The 22,806-nt window shown below is 45.6% G+C and overlaps 1 pseudogene; it reads left to right on the top strand.

Annotated features, from left to right (window-relative positions):
* The first annotated feature begins 1,837 nt into the window (after positions 1–1,837).
* Positions 1,838–13,357, top strand: LOC146783299 (immunoglobulin lambda variable 3-21 pseudogene; annotated as a pseudogene).
* The last annotated feature ends 9,449 nt before the right edge of the window (positions 13,358–22,806 follow it).

Raw genomic sequence — 22,806 nt, 5'->3', positions numbered from 1 at the left:
TTACAAGATTAGTCTTTGAAAAATACATACATTTCTTTGTCAATGTTCAACCCATATTCTACAGATCTCAGTTTACAAATCCAGGAAGCCTGTAATTTACGAAGACAGTGAACTTTATCACCCCCTCTCGGATTATCTGGAAGGGACTCTAGCCCATGGAATCTTAACTGGGATATTTCAGCTGGGCCATGTTTCTCATTGAAATGTACTGCTAGTGGGTAGCTAGCATTTCCATTTCTAATTGCTCGCAGGTGCTCCTGTATTCTTTCTTTAACAGGTCTGATTGTACTGCCTACATAGATATGTTTACAAATACAGATAATGCAGTACCCAATGAACTTAGTAATACAGTTCATGAAAGACCTAATCTTGAGTACTGCCTTGCGTTGATTCTCCCGCTTGGTACTACACTGTGTTGCAGCCAGGCTTGACCCCGGCCAGTTACAATGCGCTGCTGAGGTTTCTAAGCACTCATGAGGCTTGGTGCTCATGGGGGCATATTATCAAGGGCTGGAGATAAACGTATCGCCACTTTAGTGTCCGTTTTTTGGCAAAAAGCGGCGATAACATTATCACTTTATCAACAAGGACACGCTAGCGAGTGTTTTGCTGACTTAGTGCCCGTTTCCAGCATGCCTAACTTCGCATCGCTAATGAGATCCAAAGTAGGCGTGCCTGACAGAACTCCATGGATAAATATCACAAAGGCAGCTTCACGATATTAACTACAATGGCGCGGCCCGCGTAGCGATGGCCAAAATCACGCTGACTGGCCTTTATCGGTGGATTTTAACATCTGCTAAAATCCAGACTTATGTATACATAACATTGGGGGTGGATTATGGTGATACTACCACAGGGTCGTATCAGCAAGGTTATCGCTGTTTACAAGTGAACATCACTGGTTTTCCAGCGATGTTGGGCCATTTTCCCGCTATCGCTGGAATTTTCATCGCCAATGCACTAAGCGTTGTTAATACAGCGCTAGCTTGGCGATCAATTACAGCGATAGCTGGCGATGGGAAAACTCCCACTAAGCGCGGCCAGCGATAATTATCGCTGCCGCCTGATGATATGCCCCATGATCTTTATGTAGGTATTGAGCCTTTCTATGCTATGGCATTACTTCTGGTGCTGGGACACAGCGTTCCTAACTGGGTGTCTTGGGTTACCTCATCTGGTCAGGTTACAGAGGCCGCTCCCTCGCTGGGTTTTCTTTCTTTCAGAGGTGGCTTGTTTTTTTGCCTTTACAGGCATTTGTAAGTTACAGGCACGGCATGTTAACCCATCAGTCCTCACCGAGCTTTTAACCCACCATGTACTTCTCTCTGCTCTTTCTTTTAACCACCCCCTTTAGAATACCATCAGTTACCGCACAATATATTGCCTCTCTCAGTAAACAAGTCATAACACTTGTTTTTACTTATATTGCATACTGTGTTAAATTAAAATGGCATGCATAGGGTTGAAATTGGGGCGTTTCTTTCTATCGCCTAGGGCACAATTATTGGAGCTCCATTCATTTAAATGTCCGGAGGCAGGGCAGGTCGATGCAAACAATGTAGGAGTGTGTGTCAAAAACAACAAGCATTGGCATGCCTTTGGGACCTTATAAGTGTTTAGTTATCCAGCACAAAAATATCCTTGGTGCAACAACATTAACTGTTGCATGGCTAAACACTTATAAGGTCCCAAAGGCGAGACCTATTGGCTATGCGAATGCTTGGTTTGCATGTAGGGGCTCCTCCCCTGCCTTGGAAGGGGTTTAAGGAAGAAATGGAGGGTCCACCCAGAGATCTGTCTGCATCTGAGCTCAGAGCTCTGCTGACGCGGCACCATGTCCCGGGCTCCTCTCTTCCTCGTGCTCGGCGCCCTCTCCTCATGTAAGTCACAAGGTATAAACACGTCTACAGCTATCTTTTGAAATGATGGAACGCTCTTTAAACTATTTAAACCGTTTTCATTGTTTCCAGGTTCCGTTGCACAGTACGTGGTCACTCAGGCGCCCTCGCTGTCAGTGTCCCCGGGGCAGAGTGTGACACTCACGTGCAGTAAAACCAGCGCCAGCTATTCCTTTCACTGGTACCAACAGAAGCCGGGCGGGGCACCGCGGTTTGTGTGGTTCGACTCCAGCACACGGGGCCCCGGGATCCCGGATCGGTTCAGCGGCTCCACCTCGGGCACCACCGGCACGTTACGGATCAGCAGTGCCCAGCCCGAGGATGACGCCGTGTATTACTGCTGTGTGTGGGACAAGACTGGTAAACAGCATCACAGTGAAGCAGCCCAAAGAGGAACTGAGACATAAACTCCCTCTCTCTTCTTCTTTTTGTTTTTGAGGCGAAAGAGAGGACGCAAACCTCTGGCCCAGTTATTTGTGGGGCGGCCGCGGTTACATGCATTAGAGCGGCCTCTGACCGCTTCCAACTTGGCAGACGTCATAACTCCCGTACAGAAAGAAGAAATAATTCGCAAGGTTTACTCAATGGACTCGAGTAAATCGCATTTCAGGGAACATCTGAAATGTTATGAGGACACATAGGAAGGGGTTTCTCTGCAAGGAAAAATCTTTTCCCCTTGGAGAAAAAAACAAACAAAAAAAGCTGAAAAAATGTGCAATTGTACAGCACGTTGTAAAGCGCACAACTCAGCCGGGAGGGTATTCCTGACAGTGAGACCAAGGTCTGGTTACACCTATCTTAGGGCTTAGACTAGATGAAGAACCAGATCGTCAGGTTCATGCAAAGTTCAAGAACTGAGGAGGCGACTCTGATGTGCAGAGGCAGGTCCTTCAGGCTGGAGGAGTGAGGAAGGGGAAGGCGTGGCCACCTGATCTGGTTCTAGGTATGCGAGGGATGTGTCCGAGAAGGACCGGTGGGACTGATGTTGTGCAAGGCTTTCAGGGTATGCGTGAGAAGTTTGAAAAGAGCTTGATTGTGGACGTGGACCCAGTGGAGATTTTTGAAGTTTGGGGCAATGTGGGAGCCTGGTAGGGCACTTAGTGCGAGCCTCACTGGTGAGCTGTGTATGGTCTGAAGTCTCCTGGTCAGAAGTGCATTGATTCCTACTCATCCTGTGTTCCCGTAGTCCGGCTTGCTGGTGATGAGTGCCTGGGTGCTGAGAGGAATCCATGTGAGGACCTTCAATTCAATTAGAATATTTGTTGAATAGTTTCTAAAAACCATTACAATTCCACATTGAAGACTTGAGGACCTTGTGAAAATGTATTTTAGTTAATTAATATTCTCACATTTAGAATAGCTTACACATTGCAGAAATGTGTTTTTCCACACTAGGCCAGAGCTAGGCCATGGCTCCATCTTCAATTTCCTGCAAGAGATTCTGCTTTTTGTTTCTCTCTTTCCACATGCATTAAAACATTGCACTATAGAAACTGCTTTGTGCCACAAGATCAAATACACAGTAAACTCGGCTTTCCTTTAGGCTGCAACAGTCAAGGACTGTTAGACCTGGAACCCTTGACATGGATTTCCAACTAACTTTTTGCCTTCACACCCCCTGTTTTGCTGACTTCGTTTTTGCTGGCATTAGCACTTCTAACATGTGCTAAAGTGCTTGTGGTCTCTTCTTAAAACATAGTAAGATTAGCTTATGTCCAATTTGCATATTTAATTTACTTGTAAGTCCCTAAAAAAATTGGACTACCTGTGCCCACGGCCTATAAATTAAATGCAACTAATGAACCTGCAGCACTGATTGTGCCACCCACTTGAGTAGACTTTCAAACATATCTCAGGCCTTCCAATGCAGCCTGTGTGTGTAGTTTTAAGCTGCCATTTCAACCTGGCAAGATAAACCTTTTTCCAGGTCCAAACCTTACTTTTTAACACATATAAGTCACCCCTAGGGTAGGCCTTGGATAGCTCAGAGGGCAGCGGCATTGCATTTAAAAAGTTGAACTGTAGATTTAAGATTTACATGCTCTGATAGGGAAAACACTTACATCGTTTTTCACTGCTGCAAGGCCTACCCCTCCCATAGGATAACATTGTAGTTATCTTATTACACTTAATAAGATGTAAATTCCAAATGGGTGCAGGTAATCAGATCATATTTGGAGTCTTTGGAATTCTAATGAAAAAACCTAACTTGTGCTGAAGTCAGATTTTGAATAGCAGTTTTGAAAGGGCTACTTTTAGAGAGTTGGCATTTTAATGCTGTAGACATTTGGTGCCTGCAGCCTGTTTCTGGGTCACGTGACTAGGTGTAGTTGGCAGCTGGTGTTTGTGTATTCCTTCTAGACATAGCCACACACAAAAGGGAGTTTAAGGGTACCTGGATGGGTCATCACTGGCAAGATGGGAAGGAGGAGCTGGGCACAGCCCACTTAGACTTGAGCAGGCTGTGTCCTGCCACCACGCAAAGTGCTGCATACCACCTGTAGTTAGACTGGTGCCAGGGACAGGAAGGCAGGAACAGTGTTCCCACGAACGCGCGCGCCTGCGCGCCCGCTCACCTCCGTGACCCGGAGCGCGCACTGCTGTGTCTGTGGCGCGCACATCCCCGAGAGCATTCGTGCCACCGCTGCATTTATCAAGTGCTCCCTCTTGCTAAAGTTCTTTTGTTTTCTAGAGTGCGGCTGTAAACAAAAGCACAAATCTGCCCGCAGCCAAACTCTAGAAAAGAAAAGAAATGCAGAAACACATCGTGTGCTTTTAGAATCACTTAACAGCACACGCTGCGTTTGTAAGCTTGCTGCATTTCTTCTCTAAATAGAGCTGGGCTGCGTTGTGATAGTGTGCCTTTTTTAAAGTTTTCATGTTAATTGCAGCCCATGAAGGGCGCTGCCATTAACATGAAAACGTTAACAGAGGCACACAATCACCCTGCAGCTGCGCTCTATTATGAGAAGAAATGCAGCAAGCTTACAAACGCGGCATTTGCTTCCAGGTCACCAGTGCTTAATTTGTCACTAAAGAGGTGCCGGGGCTCTTAATAGGCGGCAGTTTCTTATAAAATGTTTGTTGTTTGCCTTCCTAATAAACAGCATAGTATGTGACTTACAACTCATATATACATCTGCTTCCAGACGTGCCTTTTACGCACATCCATGTGTACCCCCAATGGCCATATCTACTTTGTCATCACTCGCGTTTATTTTACTTTTAAAGGCAAATTCCCCCGCAATGCACATGTACGCAGCCCGTTGCAGTTCCTTATTGTTTGTGGGTTACCTACAGCCGCTTTGCTACTGCTTAATTTGTAAGAAAACAGGCGCCGCTGCTTTTATCATATGGCAAGATTTATACAAAATGTTTTTCAGAAATAACTTGCACAAAATCGTACAAATACGTTTTTTATTTATTTACCACACCTGTCTTCTGCACAATGCTGTAACATCAAACATAACCATTACGTTCGCATTTTAAAGCGCTACAACTTGGACTATAGCCTAAAGTCCCTGCAAATTGTAAGGCACCTTCCTGAATAGCTCGCTTTTTATTCGTTACTTGTCCGTAAGGCCACATTCTTCCTTTGTTCACTACTATATTTACCTTTTACACTTCACTCTCACATTATATGTGGAGTTTTATCTACCGCTAACTAGACCCGGAGGTATCAAACCGCTTTACATAAGCACCAGCTGCATTAAATACACACGCAATCATGTTTGTTAGGCACAGGGAGATTGACTGATTTGCCCAAAACCCGACATTCTTGAGCGTCCCTGCGGAGACTCGAACACCGTTCCCCAGTTCCTACCGCTACCACCACAACCGTGAGGCCACATTCTGTCCACATTGTGCCTTTGTTCACTATGTCGGCTATTCACGTTTCCGGCGTGTTTTTAACCTTTTTATGTATTTATAAATATGCTAAATAAATGCATCAAGTGATACACAACTTGAATGCGCATTTCCAATATCAAATGCTGAATGGCAATTAAGAGCCCAGCCACAGTCTGCACAGGGGGAGTGGCTTGAGGCAGCCGACGATGAATTGCACACCACAATCTGTTTTCTTCAGTTACGAGAGAGAAGTTATTTTTATGACCTCATATTCAAAATAACTGAGGACGCGTTGATTCCAGCAGTCAGTCACATGAAGCAATCCAGAGAAATGAAACTGCACTGCAGGCAGGCATCTTGTCCAAACCCCCGTGTTCTTACAGGAGTTTGTTGAGGGTCTGTGTTTTCTCTGAACAGTCTGATGGATTCCGAGGGTGGACTGTTGAGTCACGCACCCAAACAAAAATTTGCATTTGTTGGTTTGGCTTGGGCCACCAAGCCAGGGCACCGTCACCCACGGGCGGCATATTCATGACCATGGTGGTGGTGGCATGGTGGCTCTGGTTATGCAAATAGTAGTTACTTTCACTAATTTAACCTCTCCCGTACTGCTTAACTACTGTGTTACTGTGTTACAGTAACTGTCAAGTAAAACTTAAGTTACCACTTCGGTCCGGTCGGCTGGCCCGGGACACACACTGACTGCATACTGCCATAGGCTGCTGCACAGAGCAGCTTTTCAGTTAACTCATCTAGTGGGTTATTTTCCATCTTCTCTACAACTGGATCTTAGGACTTCGGTGTTTCTGCCTTCAGCTTTTTTCTTATGAGTTTTTTTTCTGGACACACTCTCACGTTGTTCCAAGACTTTTCCTCAAGGAGGATCCTACAAGGGAATAGCCAGCAAGTGAAAAGATTCACACTTTGCACCATACTCTGAAACTTTTCTGCTAGCATGTCACCCCACCCGAAGTCAGCGCCCGTTGCAATCGCACCACCCTAGAGCCACCCTGCTCAAGGGTCCTGTGACCTCAGTGACTGTTGCGCTAGGGTGTGCTGCTTCATAGGCCTGCCTGCAAGACTGGAGGTGAACTTCGGTATGGATTTTGGTTGACAGGCCTTTACGGTTAACCCACAGTTGCCACCGTTAGGGTACGCATGATGGTGCAAAGACACCAGGTCTTCTAAGGTATAGCAAGGGAATGTGCTCCCTCAGGAGAGTGGTCCGGTAGACTGGTCATGAAGGCTGAACCTGGTTCCCAAGTTCCAAACTCGGCAGCTCTCACCATAGTGCCACATCCTCTCCTCCACTGAACACCATACTGCCCCACTGAGAGAAACTTGCACTGCCTTCAGCTACCACCCAATTGTGGCCCGCTATAAACTCCTGGATGCGTCACAATTCAAATTACGCATTAGACGAGAGTAATATGCTGCCTTAAAAAAAGTTACAAATCATGGAGAAAGCAAATACTCATAGGGAATGCAAGTTTAAGTAAAGCATGTGAAATGTAAGCAGGAACAACATGGTTCCCTTGACGCTTTTACATTAATTATTCAGGTATCAGTGAGTGCTTTTGCCAGCGGCAGAGCAGAAGTGGACACTGTCCAGGTCTTCTCTGGGCAAGAAGGAAGAGACAAGAGTCCTTTTCCTTCTCTACCCGCCCTGCCCCGATCTCCGAGCCATAACTGTGGGCCTTGGCTATTTCTGCCATCCTGGGACACATGTTTTAAATAAAAAAGCAGAGGAATGGAATCTATCAAATTAAAGAAGTAGACTCACAGGAAGTCTGGTTGGGGCCCGGCTAATTGACCTGGTAAATTCTGGCCTGCCTGCTCAGCGCTGTTCATGAATATTATATCTCTAACGCATAGCATTTTAAATTTGAAGGCACAGTTGCATGCTCTCATATGTTAGGCAATTTTAGCATGCTGGTGCTGTCTCATTGGCAGTGTGCCTCAATTGCAGTATTGTCAGAGGGGCGCTAGAATACATGACTAATGCATTTTAATGCGGTGATACGGACACTAGCATTAAAATGTGTTAGTCAAAAGCCTGATGCGGCCCTACCCTAACCCAGCCCTGAAACTGCGAAAACTAAAATTATAATAACGTTATTATAATTGTATTTTTCCTGCTCAAATAGAGCATTTGTTAAAGTTTTCATGTTAATCGCAGCGCCCATCATGAGCTGAAATCAACATGAAAACTTGAACAAATGCACACAATCGCCCAGCTCTATTAAGAAAAGAAATACAGCAACATAGCTGCTAAGGTTTCAAATTGCTATCTGGGACGGTTTCAAACCTGCCTTAACACCATTCACGGGGATCTGTATGTGAGGAAATGCACCGTCTTTTCACTTTTTTAAGCAAAAGTTTGGAGTGTTATTTAGCGCTGCACCCACACGCACGCCTGGTTACTGGCGCACACAGCCTTGGTTGCAGCGCACATAGACCTTACACTGCTGCACACAGAGGAAAAAAATTAGAGGGAACATTGGGCAGGACACTTGTTCACTTCAAAAGCATGCTTCTAAATGCTTCTCCCCCACTTCAAAGGCAAAACTGGGTATAAATACCCAACCTCAGACACCAACTCTCCTGTACACTCCTGGACCTGTGGATACTCAGACAGGAAGAAGGATTGTTGTGCTGTGCATAGGATTGCCACTTTGCTGGACTGCTGACCTCAAGGAACTGCTTGTGTGCTGTGCTGCTGACCCGCTGCCCTTTAGCTTGGGTGAGAAGGACTGGACCTGCATCTCTTGAGCCCAGAGCCCCAGAGTGACTCCAATGGCTAGTTGGCTGGCCTCCTGATCTGAAGCCTCAGGGACATAACAAGGTTCCAATCAACCTGCACCTAGACTCTGCCACCTGTGAATCTACCCTTCCAAGTGGTGTCACTCAAGTCCTGGACCCTTGGAAGGGGGCCTAAGGTGCCTAGCTATCCTCGGTGGGACTAGTGGAACCGATGCATCTCATCTGCTGTGCGGCGCAACCCTGAGCAGAAACGATGCCTCACCGCTGCTCTGTGGATTGGACCCATCTCAAAGGCTCGAATTGCCTTCACTGCTCACAGCCTCTTCGGAACTGCTGCTGCATGAAGCAGTCCTCATCACAGGCCCTTGCATACCTCATCGACAGCAGCCTGGACAATGATGACAGACTCTGTATTGCAGCCTTGCAGCTCCTCGGAGCCTACACATTGCTTCGCATCCTCGACGCCGGATTTCACATCGCAAGCCCTTGTTGGCGGAATCTTCACAAATGAAGCTGGCCCTCTCATCGCAGTCTTGCCTCACCTCGGAACTGATGCTTTGCCTTGGCTGCGCAAAACATCTTTGACGCAGATCTTTGCAACGCTCCACAAGCCAGGATTTAGAATACTATGTTCAGCTGGCCTGACTGGGTCCCTGTAGCTGGCCATCATGGTCATCCTGAAATTTTGACTTTGTCCTGCTCTGGCGCGACCATATATCCACAGTTGGCGCGTTGTTCTTTTCAGTGCTATTGAAACTGAACGTTTTAATAGTGCATATCTCTGGTTCTAATGATTGCTTTTTTTTTTCATTTTGGTCTCCTTTTATTTATTAAAAGTTACTCAAATTTTCTAACTTGATGTGGTATCCTTTTTGTGTGGTGTTTTCAATATATTACTGTTTGAAGTGTTGCACAAATGCTTTACACATTTCCTCTAAGTTAAGCCTTCCTGCTCTGTGCCTAGCTCCCAGAGGGTTGAGCATAGGTTACTTTAGGTTTGGCCCTTACCTCACCTTGACAAGGATTAGGGTTGCTGCTCAATCAGGGCTCACACCCCAGTCAACTAACAACCCAATTTCTTACCCTAGTGATCAGCGGTGAGTGTTAGGACTTGTGTTTCTGCAGTGCAACACGGTTATTTTGTGTACATTAATGTGAGAAGTTGACCTGGTATATGCTGTCTACTAGTTATAGTGGGCACCTTGTACCAGTCCAAACAACCCTTATTGATGAATAGGTTTAAAGACAACCTTTATTGAAAACTATCCTAGTGGTAGCTATGGAGAGCAGCCTTCAGGCTAAGTCTTGAAGGAGTGTAAAGCAACTTGGTTTACCAGATTATAACCTCTTGAATCACTAAATGAAAGGAGAACCACAACAGGGGCCTTAATTATGAGGCCTTGCATCACTTTTACGCCGCCGGTGCCTCACTTTTTGTGACACACCAGTGGTGTAACAAATGCGCCATGTTGTGTCATATTTACAAAGTGAAGCATCTAGGGAGATGCGTCACTTTGTAAACCCTTGCGCCACATTATACCTGCGCCAGGTATGATGTATGCAGGGGGGGGGCGTTCTGATGCAATAAAGGGTCGTAGAAGTGATGCCGTGAAATCTATGAGATTTCACTCTGACACTTCTAGGACTCAAATGCATCAATATCTTACGCCTGCCTCATGTCAGGCGTAAAACTGATGCAGGCACATTGAACATGGGACTTGCCCATGTGTAATGACTCATTGCTGGAGTTGCGTCACTTTTGTGACACACTCCAGCAATGCGTCATTTTGCGCCTAACGATACGTCAGAAATACTGAAGTATCTGTAACTCCTTGCGCCATGATGCGTCATACTGTAAATAAGAAAAAAAAAAAAAAAGACGCATCATTGGTGTCACAAGGAAGGCACAATGAAAAGTGATGCTTCACTGTTTTCTTACAGCGATGCGTCACTTTTCATAAATGAGGCCCCAGGTATATATAAAATATATGTATTTATTTCTAAACACTCACTACTAATCTCTTTATGAGGTTAGAGTCCAAGATGCAGAATAATACAGTTCTAAAATGACAGTAAATAGCACAATATACAATGGGCCCCAGGGGGGGACAAAACCATATATTGAGAAAGTGGTATAAGAACCACAACTTGACTAGACACAGTGCCTAGAACATGTTGAATCACTGGGACCCCAAGGAACCACCCACGGTAGTGACACAGGAGACCCACGGGGGACACGTCCAGTATGAGAACACAGGCGTGGGCCCCGTACTATTCTATGGGAAAGTCGCGGTTGGAATTTTAGAATTTAAGGACACTTAGGAGAGGACTTTGAGCAAACCCCTTTAGACTTAGGGGGTTCTCGGGTGACCACCCACAGGAGCACCGGAGTACTCGAGTTACCTCACCCAGGGTAGCTGGGTGCATAGGTTTCAAATGGTGTCGGGAATCGTCGTTGATTTCAATGGTGATCTGCTGCAAAGTGCTGCTGCCGGGAGGAAGAAAAGTGTCCAATGTGATCCAAGCCTGGATTAAAGATCAGAAGAACCTGAAAGCAGAGGGGACAGAGTCTGGGTCACTTGCCAGAGACCAGGGGCACGATAGACAGATGCCCACCGATGTCGCTTGTTTCAGGTGCGAAGAGGTGAAGAATGACTCTGCAGTCACGAGGACCAGGAGTCGTCGATGATGACCAGGAGCTGGATTGGAACTGTCCCATGAAGGATGTCAAGTGCTGCGGTGTCAGTGCTCGGATTGAACCCAACAAGCCTTGGCAACAGCAACCCATGCAGGAAGAAAAAAAATGCTTCGGTGCAGACCAGCAAGGTCCTGGGAACTCCCCAAGCAATGGAGAGTCGGGGCACATCTGGAGCAACCATTTAAGCCCAATTAGAGTTGCCTTCACAGGGACCCACCAATCGACGGACCAGGGATCGCAAAGGGACATCAAGAGGAATCACACAATATCAATCCATGGCACACTCGGTGAGTGTAGGCCAGTAATCTTCAGTAGAGACACTGCTCAGGGTGTGGACTACATGTAGCCCAAAGCACAGCCTCAAGGATCGACGAGAACCATATGCACTTGCAAATGTGCTCAGTGTCCAGGATTTCTGGTTCCATGGTCCCCACAAGAGCTACGGGTCTCAGCTTTTCTGGGAGCTCGGGTCGGCCTCTGGGAAGTCTAGGAACCCACCTCCTGTGTTGCAAATTCTTGGGAGTCTGGCGGGAGCTTCGGCGATGCAAACCGGTCAGATGCCTCTTAGGTGCCTGCCTTGCAGAGGAGTAACTCCTTTACTCCAAGGGAGATTCTTCAGTCATCTAGCGCCTTGTAGATCATCGAAGTTCCAGGATTATGTATCAGAGTTTTGTCCAGGTAAATCTAAAGTCCTGTAGCCAGGGGTTCATATCTTATACCCAAGGAAGGGGTGGGACAAACTCAAGGGACCCACCTATGGGAGAGTCAGGAAAGAGGGGTGGCTACACCCATTTCCTTTGTCCAGTTTCACGTCAGAGCAGGTTCTGGTAACCCCTGCAACCAGTTTGAGCTGGACTACGCACAGCGACACCAAATGTGCCCCCTTTTCAGACTTCAAAGCACTCTTGGAGAGCACCCACCCAGCCCCAATACACTAAAGCCTGTATGGGAGGTGGTGACACCTTCCTGTGACAGAAAACCTATTTTCCAGGCCTCCCCTGCCGGAGTTTCATCCAGCAGCAGGAAGGCAGACTCGTTTCTGTGGCTGGCAGCATCCATTTTGTGATACCAGGGTCTGTTAAGCTGGTACCAGGTATGCCGGTGCTGCCATGTCTCTCCCTCTATAAGGGTGGGATCATACTCCCACACCATTTACTGGTGTGGGGGTATGATTCGAAGGTGTTTGACACCAAACACGACATGTTTCTGTGCAGCCATTCCAAACTTAGCATTTACTATTTGATTATAATGAACTTAAGAGTATATGGTCTAGCTGCATAACAAACAACCCCGGAATAAAGGTTCTGAAAGCTGCAGAGGGACTCTGCTCATGCATGGGCACCCTCTCACATGAAACCGAGCACCCTGCCTTTGGGATTGTTAAGGCCTGCCATAGGGGTGGCTGATTGGTTTACATGTGCAGTGATATGGAGAGATATAGTGAACCTATATCTCAGTAACGGGTGCATGCACCACCTTACCCAGGCTGTAGTAGCAGACCTGTGGTGTCATTTTGGAAGGGTTCCCAGGGGTGGCATAATACATGCTGCAGCCTCTGGTAGGTCTCTGGGGTACCTATGCCCTGGGTACATAGTATACCATATACTAGGGACTTATACGGGTCCCCCAGAATCCAATCTGGAGTGTACCTAATGTACTTTTAATCAATTTAGAGAGGAAGCAGCTAGGATTGGGTCCTGGTTAGCAGGGCTCCAGCCAGACTAAAGTCGCATAAACAGTGAAACATCAGCAAAAAATGGGGGTAACCATAAGAAGCAGATCCTCCTCTCCTACAATTACCATCCCATATCTGAGACCAATTTGAATCTTAAATTCTTCTTGATTTGCCTTTTTGCTATTTCTAAATTCTGTCACTGACTGTGGTGCCTGGAACCACACCTGCAAGAATGGAGTTTAAGCTGGTCAGCACGAATGCCTACACTGTGGCCCAGAGGGAGATGATGAAGAAATATAAGACTTTCCTATGGTGCCACCTGCAGTTCAGGGGGATGACTTGTCACCTGAAATGGAGCTCCCTGACAGGGAAGAGAGCAGTGTATCTTCCTGCAGCCTGTCTTCAGAGGATCTAGAGGAAAGGAAGATGAAGTGGGACTTCAGGCTGCAGATGACCCAGTTAAGAATATAGGAAAAGAAACTAGCCATGAAGTCAGAAGAAAAGAAACTGGCATTGGAAGGAAAGAAGTTTAAGGCTCAGAGAGCCTTAGAGGAAAAGGAAACCTTGTCGGTTCATGAACTGAGTCTGAAGGAACTGGACATCAGTGCCAGGCAGGTAGAGTCCAGCAGTGATGGTAGCAACATTTATACAGTGCCCTCTAGAGACAGGAAGGTCCATATTCCCAAATGTCTGGTACCTGCCTTTGTTGTGGGAAACGACATAGACATATGGCTTTAAGCATATGAGGTGGGTCAATAGATACATAGGATCCTGAGAAGGATTGGGGGTTACCCTCTGGAAGCAAGGGGAGGAGCTTCCTACTGTCCTTTGATAAGGGAGGCAAGATGAGATATCCCCCCATGAATGACACCTTTGCCAGAAAGTAAGGTCTCACCCCAGAGAAATACAGGCAAGTTGGGTGAAGGGCAGAGAAGTAAAGGATTATCAGTGGCTGTACATTTTTTATTTTGATAGAGCATATGTTCAGTCTTTGTTTTGCAGATCTGTGCTAGCACCTCATTGACAGTAATCTCACAGACCTCAGGGAGCTTGCTAAGGAGGTGGACAACTGGCTCAGCACCAGGGTCCTCAAGAAGTTATCTTGGGGGTGTTTGGGGGTCACCACAAGGGTGGGCAGTATTCCCACCTGAAAAGAAAAGAGAAACAAACATAAAAACAAGGAATTCCCCAATGGTCCCCGAATTAGCTCTAACGGTGAGGAGTCTCAATCCCCTCCAGAGTAGAAGGAGAAACAGTTCCCTGAAAGTAAGTCTTCAGGGAAAGCATCCCCTAAGTGCTATGATTGTCAACAGGATGGGCACTACAAGGGGGATGCCAAGTGTTCCAAGCAGGCGCAGCCCCCCCCTGGTGAGCAGACACTGGGGTTGGTTAGTATAATGCTTGGGGAGGAGATTGTCCCAGATAGTGTGGGAGACACTACCTCTGGAAGACTGAAGAATCTCCCTTGGAGTCAAGGAGTGACTCCCCTGCTTGGCAGGCACCAAAACTTTGCATCAGCAGTTGCAAACTTTCCCGCTCCTGCCGGAGTCCAAAGTCCCTGCAGCCCCGGAAGTAGATTTCCTGACTTCACAAAGGACATCGTGAGACCCCAGCGACGCTGAGGCAAGTGGACCTCACGAGTGATAGAGGAACCGCAATCCCTGAGTACCTTGCACTATTTTTGAGTGCAACCCCTTCACGACGTTCTACAAACTTGTGCTTTGGGCAATGTGTGGTCCAAGCCTCCAGCAGGATTTCTACCAAAGATCAGAGGCCTACCCCATCCCGAGTGACCATGGGCCCCTGTTGAGTGGATCCTCCCAAGGCGTCTTTGCGATCCCTTGCCGGCTGGCTTGTGGGACCCCAGAAGACTTTTCTACAAAACCAAAGGGCTCCCCTGGTTGCCCCAGGCCTGCCCTGACTTACCTTCGCTGGGTAAGTCCCTCAGATCTTGCTGATCTGCACCGCTGACTTTCTACACTTCTCACAAGACTTGCTGTTACCAAGGCTTGTTGGCTCCAATCTGGTCGCTGACACTGCAGTAAGCTGCAGACTTTGTGGGACATTCCGAATCCAGCTCCTGGTTGTCGTCAATGCCTCCTGGACCTCGTGGCTGAAGAGTCAAGACACCCATGATCACCTGAAATCACCCGACGACTGTGGACATCCAGCTTCCTTGCCCCGGGTCACTGCCAAGTGACTTTGAACACTGTCACCTCTGTTTTAAGGTCTTCCTTCTTCTGAATCCAGCCTTGGATTCCACCGGACACTTCTCCTGTCTTCACAAGTAGCAAGTCTTCTTTGGCTCCCATTGAAAACGACGCCGCGACCCGACACCAAAAGACACCTATGCACCCGGGTTCCCTGGGTGAGGTAACTTCAGCACTACGGTGCTCCTGTGTGTGTTGGCTCTAGAACTACTTACCCTGTAAGTGACTTGCTTGTAGACTCTCCCAGAGTATCCTAAAACTTTAAAATTCCAACAGCGACTTGCTCCATTGAAGTCAATTGGGATCCGCGACTGTGTTCTCACACTGCATGCGTCTCCCGTGGGTCCTTTACGTACCTTCCTTGGGTGGATTAGTGAGGCCCCAGTGCTTCTGCAGGCCCTAGGCCTTGTCACCCCTCAAGTCGTTATTCCTAAGTCTCTTTTTTAGTATATGGTCTGGTACGCCCCTAGGGCCCCAGCCATATTTGTGCTTAATTTATTGTGAAACGTTGATTTGTGCATATGTTCCTGACTTCCAATCTCATAAAGTGATTAGTTGAGTGTGTCTAGAAATAAATACATATATATTTGATATATATACCTGTGTGGTGTCCTTTCATTTAGTGATTCAAGAGATTATAAGGTAAAACAAGCTGCTTTACATTCCTCAAAGACTGAGCCTGAAGGCTGCTCTCCACAGCTACCACTAGGATAGCTTTCTTTAAAAGGCTGTCTTAAACCTATCTACCGTAAGAGTCGAATTGTACTGGTGCAAGGTGTCCACTTAAACTAGTGAACAGCATATACCAGGCCAACTTCTCACAGTGCCCTATTCTGGTGCGCCCACAACTGCAGGTCGAGGAGCAGGCTGCTGGCAACACCTCTGGTGATCACCTGGATTACTGGGAGAATGGTCTCCTGCATAGTGAGTCTAAAGTTCCTGAGCCTGGTGCAAAACAATTGTTGCTGGTCCTCCGGTGCTACAGGGCCTTCATACTGGAGCTGGCTCCTGATGTACCCCCGACAGGTCATCTGGGGCAGGAGAAGACCTTTGAAAGGTTTGTCACTCACTTTTGTTGGTCCCAGATGAGGATGCATCGGATGTAATCTGCAGCTCATGCCCTACATGCCAGACACCAGAGGGTTGAGCACAGGTTAATTAAGGGCTGAATTGTGCCTCATCCTGACAAGGACTTTAGTAGCTGCTCGACCACGGCTCACACTGAGGTAAACCAACAACACAATTTCTTATAAGGACTTTTTGGTTTTCTATTGTTATGGAATTGAAGTTCATTGATTAAACAGTTTGCCATTGCATTTTCAGGTAATAAGCTTCGTACTGTTGCATCTGTAGCTCTGATGTCACATTGTGTATTCAATATGTTGTTTATTTAGAGAGAGATGTTAGTTATGTGGCATTAGTCTGTATTTTGATTGATTAGTGCTATGTAGATTTTGCTTATTTCATGCTGATAATATGTTTTTTTACTATTAATTTATTATAAAAATTGCTGTTTTTGAAGGTGAACCAGTCATTGCTTGTGCTGACTCTCAGAGGCTAAATACTTGCTGGTTCGCTCCGCATTATAGACTTGTAAATGTTTTGAAATTTTGTCTCAGGCTGATTTTATATCAGATATTCTGCTACAATTGATGGCTAATTCCCTAAAAACGTTTCCCTAAATGTGACTGGTGTATTTTCTTGCCCTCTGTAATACATTATTATTTTTTAGTGAACCTTCATGGTTTTCTAATTTGTAGCAGATTCTCCCCAGACCTTATTTCTGGTATCCTAATTCCTTAATGCTTTGATTTGTTTGGAGTGCTTCGATTGGGCCCGATTGCCTTACATTCTACTGAAGTTTATATTGGCCCTGATCCTGTGTCAACACTTCATATAATATCTTTTTAAATATCAAAGATAGCATTTATCAATTTTTTTGAAAATGCAGGCTAAACTCATCAACATCTGAAAAACACCCCAAAATTACAATGTACCCCAAAATGTGGATTTTGTTAGCCTTTGGTTCCAATGGCCCCTATTGGTTTATTTACTGTTTTCTTGTGTTTTGGAGATGTTCTTGAGCAAAGGAATGTGAGTATACTGAGGAAATTTGAATTTTATGATCAGTTATGTCCCCTATCTTAGACCCCAACGGCTCCATGTACATGCTACAAGTACATGTATGTTCCCTCCAGTTCCAGCTATGAAGACGCAAATACATGTGCGTCCACCGTCAACATGTCCTCTTTCAGATCCGCCATGAATGGGTCTGATATTCCGTTCCTAAGTATGATTGGCCACCGACTTTGTGTGGTTCACTTTCCACGTTTTACAGTTCAGGCAAGTAGGCCCTGAATTCTGCCATCAAGCCTTTTCCTGCCTTCTGCCTCTGAAAGCTCCAGCCTGAGCTCGCATCTGTATCCATGAACTTTGTCCTACTCCCTGCGCGGCTAACGGTGCCTGACACGGCCTGTTGCCTGCCAAAAACTGTATTCAGCCTTCAAGTTATCTGCTCCGCTCCTCATCCAATGCATTCCTGTCTAGCAGTTTAGGTAAACATCCTTCCAGCTACCGAGCAAAGGGCCCGGCCTCACTGTCTTCATGCAAGTAATTCATAGCCCCTGTTACCATGGAAGATTCCTGCCCCTTCGCATCTCATGTAGACACTTAGACGCTTGTACACGCACTAACAGTCAGTATAGAATAGATTCTGTCCGAGAGACCTTTCCTTTTGGATAATACAGTTCCTTAAACATAAGATATTAGATATGATTTGGGATTAGGTTGACCTGACCCCCCAGACTTCTGTCTCCACACGTAGAGCTAAATGTCAAGTCCCCTTCACCCTCTAGTTGCACGTCAATCACACGTCATGCGGCTGCGCGCGCATCTCTGCCAAGTATTTCTGCTGACATTGCAGGATTCTCTTATGGATCCACCCATTTGTGACATCATTTTTAATGACGTTTCTAGTATACGCCTATTGTTACGCCTTTTTTCATTACGTATGTGTATTCTTATCTGTATTATCAGCTGTTACGCCTCCTGCATCTGTCCCAATGTAATGCTTTGCTTATATATGTCTTTACTTGTCAATAATGTATTGCCTATCCCTTCCTGAACCTTCGTGGTGATGGAATATGATGCCATGGTTCGAACCATAATTCCTTTGTAAGGAATAAAGCCTTTCAGAACCTCTAATACCACGGATTCTGCCTCTTATTTTTACTGAGTTATTCTTACTAGACTTTACCGCATAAAAATAGTACAGGTAATTTAAATATTTACCACATAAATTGGAGCCCGAACAGGGACACTTTCCCATCTCACGCGCCGGAGGTGCGTTGCAGGCCCGGTCTCCTGCCACAGCTGGACGGACAACTACGCGTACCCGCAGGATTTCCTGTATCTCCCTCCGGCCGAGCGGGGGTGACTGAGGCTGCGATCAACACCCAGACGAGGCGGTGAGAAGTGCGAAGTATCCCGACCAGAGCCTAGCTGAGAGAGCAAGATCCGAGGTATACAGAGGCCCACCAGGTTCCGAAGTTCCGAGTCGAGTCCAGTCCAGTCCGGTCCAGTCCAGTTCAGTTCCGTTCCGAGGCCTTCCGTTCCGTGCTACCCGGTGAGTACCGTTGCTGGGGAGGCGTTTAGACGTGCACATTAGTTTGTGCCGGTCAAGACGGGTTTGGGTACACAGATCCGGTCTGCACTGTTTCAGCAGTGTATCTGTACTGTTTAGCAGTATATCTAGTATGTCTTGTATATAATCCAGTATTATTTAGTATTAGTGTTATGTCAGTAACTAGTTTTCTTCTAATTATCATTGTTCGTTAAATGTTAAATGTTAAATGTTTTAATATTTTTAAAAAATTGTGGTATGAATGAGTGTTCATTATTGTGTTTATTGTATTAATTGTGTTCAAAATTAAGTAGCAAAGTTTAAAGATGCCGCTCTTTTCGAAATTAAGACAGATCAAAACTAGAAAAGGGGTACTCGAAGAAGCTGTTCCCATTCCACCTAGGGACACCCCAGGGTACTTTATGTACCATAAACATGGCCTAGACGCCGTATTATTTCTTGATTTATGGGTGGATTACACCAAAGATCTAGCAGAAAGTCAGAGGTGGCCCGCAGCTGGGACATGGGATGCAGATTGCATCATGAGAGTAGAAGAAGAATTATGGAAAAAGAAAGCCAGACAGTCACAGAAAGATGCCATTGAATTATGGCGTAAAGAATCGCATAGACGCACAGAGAAAGCGCTCAGACAAGAAGAGAAAAGTAGGGAGAATTCAAATAAAGCCCGAGAAAATATATTAATTGAGGAAGGTACCCGAGTAAAAGCAGAACAAGTAGACACACAACGAAACACTCTTATGAATGGTATGTATCCTCTTCTGGCCGAAGGTTTACCTAAGGCCACTCCGGAAATACCGAAAGATCTGCCACCTCCATTACTTCCGATAAAAGCACATCCCAAGACCGCAAAAGATGTTTTCCTTTCTTCCTATTTAGACGATGTAGCTCCCGAATATGTTAATGTTCCACCACACGCACCACCTGTCGATGGTGCTCAACGCCAAGATCATCCGTCCCTACCTCCGCAACAACAAACTCCTCCGCACATTCCCACAGGTCCATCTGTTTCTACCGCTTTTCCTGCATCTACAGTTTCTATCTTACATCCAACAAATCCTTTCGTGCCTAGCACCTCAGACGGTGCGACAGGAGGTGCGACAGCAATTTTTGCCACGCCACCGCGAGGAAATAAATTGTCCCTTAGAGATTTAGCATGCCAACGTACACCCCAACTAGCAACTTCCGACATGTTTAAGGAACATCTTGTGGATTGTAGATATGATCCAGTGCCCGGTAAACAGGACAGAATGCTGCTGTCATCACTACGTATACGACGAGCTACAATGTATTTAACGACGCTACCAGGAATGGTTGAGCATCTAGACAATATATATCACTTTGTCCAATCAGGGCGAGGCCCTGAAAGTATTGACGAAGCCATGGAATACCAGAAAGTGGATGTACAGAGACAACTGTTACGCTTCTTCATAAACTGCGTGATCAGAAACCAAGACAGGCCTGGGGTAGATCAGGATGAAATGCAAATCCTTACCAGATGGGGTCAGAATATATCAGATGGGAAACATGATAAACAGACGTGTATAGTAGTTATGAACAGAAAGATCCGCAAAGAAGTAGAACGAATACATAAAGACAGATTAGAGGCAGACAAACCTGAATCAGAGGGAGAGGAGGAGGAAGAAACAGAATTGCCCACAGGACAATTAGAAACGATGGCTTATGTAGGTAAAGGAAGATCTTTTAATAATACCAGATGCTTCAATGATCCAATACGTCCGAAACGTCCAGAATGTAACAGAAATTTTCAAGCCCCTATGTTAAATACAAGATCTCCTGAACACCTATTTCAGGCTGCTGATAAATTACTCCGAGACCGAAGGGGGTATCATATGCTCGATTCTATGGATGAACAAGAATTAGCCAGGTCAGCAGTACAATGGGCTGACAGTCCTGAAAAATACAGTGATGATGCGCTAGCACACACATTTTTAAATCTTACCCCAGACGAACAGCGTTTAGCTGGTATATACATGATTCAACACCTCCTTATATTATATAGAAGCCAACACTCCGATCCTGGTCCCCTACCTGACATATTGACAGAATTACTCACGAATAAATGGAGAGGTTCAGGTACTGATTTAATTAAAGAAATTCTAGAATTTCGAAACCAGTATATTGTTTTCGTATGCCCAGAACATTTTTCAGTTCCCATCAAGGAAAGAAAAACGTATTATATAGACAGACAGAATCCCTTACGCGAAGTACACCCAATCAAAGGTGATGACAATAATTTTAAACGCGTGTTTGTGTACACGCCCATAACTAAAATTGAATTATTAGAAATGAAGAAAGTAGTACCTAGCCATGACAAAGACCCAGCAGGTTTTCACCGTGAGATAAAAGACATGTTACTCATGGGAGAGTATACCTACCCTGACATTATGAAAATATTAAAAGTATTATTGCCTGCCGGTATTTACGAAAAGCTCAAAGAAAAGAAATGGGAGGTGGGAGAGCAAAAGATAGATTGGACAGCATTGGAAAACGAAGAAAAGGCCCGAGCTGCAGGTTCAGGGCTTGGGGAAAAGACTACAGCACTACCAGGATTACTAGTGCAAGTATTGCCACGTTTATTAACTACGAAAAAGGAAGACTGGGGTGCAATCTCAGCCTGCAAACAAAAACAAGATGAAGACACTAGTGATTTCTATTCCCGATTTGAAAAATGTTTTGGTATTAATAGTGGCATAAAAGCAAGTAGCGAGTCGTATCCACATCTGTTTGTGACAAAATTAGTTGAAAATTCCCTGCCCCAAGTTAAGAATAGAGTATTGAAATTCGAGAGTACCTGGCAAGGTAACACCCCGTCACAAATGTTACAAATGTTACAATATCACCACAATAGAATTAGAGAAGAACAAGAACATGAACAAAGACGTATGAAAGACACGAAAATGAAAATGCTTGTTGCCCAGTCAGTTCCAGCTGACAGTCATAGAAAGGGTATGCCACAGTCCAATGATTCAGCGGGTCCTGTAAAAGGGACATGCAACTATTGTAAACAGCCAGGTCATTATATACACGATTGTGCAGTTCTGAAACATAATATCTCTACGGGTAAAACCCAGGAGAGACCACGTCCACCTAGACAGGATCAGATCCAACAACAAGTCCCTCAGCATGTACAGTCTATGCCAGCTCCACAACAGGTAACTCCACAACAGACCGTAGCAACATCACAGGCGCAGCCTATTGCTGCAACACAAACAACGACACAACAGATGTACCAGTATGCACAAGCTGACTATCCCGATTATCAGCGATACACATGAAATAGCCTAGAGAAGGAAGTTGGCTTACCCCTTTTTGAGGTTCCTGTAGATCAGGAGGGACCTTATGTACATAGTCAAGTATTAGGGAAAGACAGAAAATTTTTACTTGATACAGGGGCAAGCAGAACAAATATAAGTCGCAGCGAAGTTCCAGGGGCACCCCTCTCAGGCTCACAGAATATTTCCCTTGGATTCTCAGGAAAGCCTATTATTAATGAAGTATCGCAACCTCTTCCACTTACGGTTGGTCCATTGACACGAATTACAGATTTATTGCTTACTAAATCATGTCCAGAAAACTTGTTAGGTATAAAGACACTGAAAGCTCTAGGAGCTATAATATGTTGTTCTCCGGAAGGAGTACGATTATTTTTACGTGACTTTAAGGGTCACTACGTGTCCAGAGACATGGATCACCGGTTACAGAATTTACCTACACATTTATGGGCGCAAGGCCCCACTGATGTTGGTTGCATGCACATTACACCATATCGAGTCACACTCAAAACAGGAGTGGTACTACCACGAATGCGACAATACAAATTACCCCCAGATGCTGTAGTGGCTTTGCTGCAAATCATTGACGAGCTCATTGCACAAGGAGTGGTTGTGGAAACCGACTCCAATGTATGTAATTCCCCGATAATTCCGATTCTTAAACGAACTGATCCAAAAGCACCGCCAGTATATCGATTAGTTATTGATCTGCGCGAATTAAATAAATGCATTGTACCACAATACCCCGTGGTCCCAGATATCTCTTCATTACTA

Source organism: Triturus cristatus, chromosome 11 (genome assembly GCF_964204655.1).
Source record: "Triturus cristatus chromosome 11, aTriCri1.1, whole genome shotgun sequence".
In the NCBI taxonomy this organism is placed as follows: Eukaryota; Metazoa; Chordata; class Amphibia; order Caudata; family Salamandridae; genus Triturus; species Triturus cristatus.
The sequence above is the reverse complement of the archived record's forward strand: the minus strand, read 5'-3'. Positions and strand labels throughout refer to the sequence as shown.